Source organism: Tupaia chinensis, unplaced genomic scaffold (assembly GCF_000334495.1).
Source record: "Tupaia chinensis unplaced genomic scaffold, TupChi_1.0 Scaffold000318_1, whole genome shotgun sequence".
Classification (NCBI taxonomy): Eukaryota; Metazoa; Chordata; class Mammalia; order Scandentia; family Tupaiidae; genus Tupaia; species Tupaia belangeri.
In genome coordinates this window covers 477752-481552 of record NW_006159811.1, presented here as the reverse complement: position 1 = coordinate 481552, position 3801 = coordinate 477752, and the positions used below count along the sequence as shown (strand labels likewise).

Genomic DNA, 3801 nt, shown 5'->3' with positions numbered 1-3801 from the left:
AAAAAAAAAAAAAAAGAAAAAGAAAGGCTGGAAACAAAATATGGCTTGGGTTTTTCCCAACTTTGCAACTCCTGAGAGCACACTGTGGGGACTAGACAATGTAGTGGCTGTCCACCATATCCATACCTGTGAGACTGTCAAAGACTCAGGGCTTACCATGGCAAAATGCCACCACAACACCGAATGGTTATTCGAAGCATCTAATCTACCCGTCATCGGCTGTGCTAAGATTAGTTTACCACCAAACCCTATCAAGGCAATACAGGCGACGTCTAGATTGTATCTGACGTACGTTTCTGTTTGAACAAGCCTGAATCATGGCCTGTGTTTATGTTATGGACACAAAATTAGAAATTTAAGTTTGGTGTTTCAGATTGATTCATTTTTTCTCAAGATAGGAAGTGTTTTCTCTAAACACAAAAGCAAACGATGGTGACTAATAATTACAAGTTGATTGCATGTCAGCAGTTCTTCATTTCTCAGGCCCCAGCTCAAATGTCACCCCTTTTGTAAAGATTTCCCTTCTGGCTTGGAACACTTTGTGTAGTAACCCTATTCTCTCCCTCAAACTATCTGTTTATAGGGCTGCATTCGTTTGCTAGAGCTGTCATAACAAAGCATCGCAGACTGGTGGTTTAAACAGCAGAACGTTTTTAGTCTGGAGGCCAGAAATCCAAGTTCAAGGTACTACCAACATCTCTCCTGAGCCTGTCTCCCTGGCCTGTACGTGGCCGTCTTCTCCCTGGGTCCTCTCAGGCTCTTCCCTGAGTGTCCGCCTGTGCCCTCATCTCTTTTCTGAATAAGAACACCAGTCATGCCAGATCAGGGTCCCCTAAAGACCTCCTTTAACCTCAGTTACCTGTTTAACAATCTTTTCTCCAAATGCAATCACATTCTGAGGTACCGATGGTTAGGATGTCAACATGGGACTTTGAGGCAGTCAATTCAGCCGACGACAATGTCCATTGCTGCAGTCTCAGCAGAGCATCCCTGCCGCCGCTGTGAACAACTGCTCATGAGCATGTGCCCTATAGCAAAAGAAGAAGAATCTGGGGTTTAAAGTCCAGTTTTCCAACACATGGTCCCGTTCTCCTAGAGCCCTGGCTGGGAGTGCAGAGATGGGGATGAGACTCATTGGCTATTCACGGAAACCCTTAGGGAAAGGTAAATTGGGGGTTGGTATTTGGAACCTATGACTGGCAAGGTATCTTATTTGTTTGTTTGCTTTTGCTATAGGACACGGAGACTCACCAGAGAGAGAAAGACAGAGAGGGTGGGAAAGCAAGGAACCACCCCTCAGGGGCATGGCCATGCCTTCATTCCTCTTTTCCATTCTCCTTTCAGGATTTTACACACACACACATGCACCTGGTGTGATTTTCAAGCTGCTGGGTCCAGGACTCAAACTGCAAATGGCCACGTAGAATATAGCCTTAACTTCCATGCCATCTGTCGGCCCCGGCAGGATGCCTTTTAGTCCCGGGAGTACAGTGAGCAGTGGGAGTATAACTGCCTGGTGTGTGCCTGGGTCAGATGGGAAAGCAGAACAAGCAGAGGTGTGTAGAGCGGTGGACGGAGAGGAAGAGAATCGCATCTCTGAAGCACCTGAGAATAAAGAAGAGCGTGGAATTGACTCACAGAATTCGGCATCTCAGAGAAGCGAGATACACTGAGGACTGAGGACGGGCCCTGGGTGGCTACAGAGCACTCAGGAGATTCACAGACAACACAGTGCTACCCACCCTACTGACCAGACCCAGACCTACCCATTCCATCAGATCCACAAATACGTTAAAGCATTTGTTTTCTTCACTAAGGAGACCCTTGTAAGTAGAATAATAGCATTAATGGTATCTTTCACTGAATATACCATATTATGCTTTTTACTAATTACCATTAATCCTCTAAATGGTAATGTTCCCAGAAATGAAAGAACATAATAATAATAATTTCTAAAATCACCCCATAAAGATAAAGGCAACTGCTGAGTTTTAAAACATTTTTCTATTGATCTCTGGGAAAATGAATAGCTTTTTTGATACATGTTAAGTGAATTGTTAAAACACTGGGGAAAAAAAAATCAGCAATACAACTAATGTAAAGCTATTTCACAGTATGTAGGAATTGTATAATACTGGTGCCTAGTTCAGATTTTGTACTTTTAATTGCCAGAAAGTGTGTGCCCTGACCAAGAGAGACAGAGATAGAGGGAGAGAGGGGGGTAAAAAGCACCCCCCAGTGGGGCGTAGTCACACGGCAATCCCTTCTACTCCATTTCTCCGTCTTGTCAGGATTGGGGACATGCCTGCACACATGCCCAATGTGTTTTTCAAGCTGCTGAGTCCAGGACTCAGACCACAGTCAGTCATGTGGGATCCAGATCCCTTAACCATTAGGCTACAAGCCTCCCCCCACCTTTTTTTCCCCCAAGGATCAGTAGTATCAAGGAGCTCTGTGCCTGATGGGTTCACTCAGCTCTAAAGTCCCAAGTTAATACCAAGCACGTTATTTGCAATTATCTTTAGAGGTCAATCAACACAGACAAGAGAATGTGAAAAACTTCTGTGGAGCTTTACATGGTTTCCTCTGTATCTTTAAGAAATAACAATAACGGGGCCAACAGGTGGCATCGTGGTTAAGGCACTGGATTCCCACATGGCTGATCTCAATTCAAGTCCCAGAGTTGAAGGATGGAAACTCATGTCAAGTGTGTGTGCTTGCATGCCCAAAAGAGTGGAGGAGAAAGGAGTCAGCAGGTGTCACGGTGGTTAAGGTACTGGACACTTCCATGTGGCCAGCCATGGTTCGAGTCCCAGACCTGGTGGCTTGCTTTCTCACTTTCTCTCTGTAGCTCTCTCTGGTCAAATTAAAGTAAATAAATGAAGAAATTAATTAAATTAAATAAGTAATTCTTTAAAAAAATAAAAAGAGTAGAGAAGGAGAAGAAATTGAGGCGTGGCCATTTCCCTGAAAGGTGATTTCTCACTTTCTCTATCTCCATCTCTCTGGTGAATGCACGTACCATATAGAGAAAATCTCTCTCCAAAAAAAAAAAAAAAAGAGAGTGATAACAATGATAATGTGCCCTCTTTATGACAATGGAAAAGAATTATTTGGAAACTATAATGTAATTTTATTTTCTTTGCTAACTTTTTGAAAATTTATGTAAAATATATTTTAACATAAAAACATGTAAAATATATACAAGATAAATATATAATTTAAAGCCTATTTATTTATTCTGTAAGCAAGAGAGACAGAGAGCTACACACAGCACTCCTAATGGGGTCTTCATGCTGGGATCCTCTCCCAGTCTCAGCCAGCCTCAGATCCTGAATGTAAGCACACCCAGTATGTTTAGGCTCCAAGTTACCCCTGGGCCACCATCTGGTCCCAAAAAGATTAATTTACTTTTTATGAAAATGTATTATTGCCACAGTTACGTAATCTAAACTTAGTATCTTGTTCTTTCCTGTTTCGCCTTTTGTTTATAGTCAAAAGAGAGAGATTGGCTACTTTGACAACCTTAAAGTAGACTCCAGGGGACCAGAGGCAGCATGATGGATAAGGTGCTGGATTTTCACATGGCCAACCACCATTCGAGTCCCAGACCCAGTGTCTTGAAAATCATGCCAAGTGCCTGTGTGAGTGCCCAAAATCCCAAGAGGAGAATGGAGGAGAAAGGATTGTGGTGTGGCCTTAACCCATGGGGAATGACTTCTCACTTTCCCTCTGTCTCTCTCCAGCAAACACATGTGCCCTCTGGCAAAAAAAAAAAAAAAAAAAAGAAAGAAAAAAAAA

At 42.9% G+C, this 3801-nt stretch overlaps 1 protein-coding gene across 1 annotated transcript in view; it reads right to left on the bottom strand.

Moving 5' to 3' along the window:
* Nucleotides 1-1456: 1456 nt before the first annotated feature.
* HELQ (helicase, POLQ like) overlaps nt 1457-3801 on the bottom strand; it is a 59893-nt gene continuing 57548 nt past the window's right edge. The window contains exon 19 of the mRNA XM_006151394.3: nt 1457-1605. The gene's annotated coding sequence lies outside the window, so the exon portion shown is untranslated. The remainder of the gene's footprint in view (nt 1606-3801) is intronic.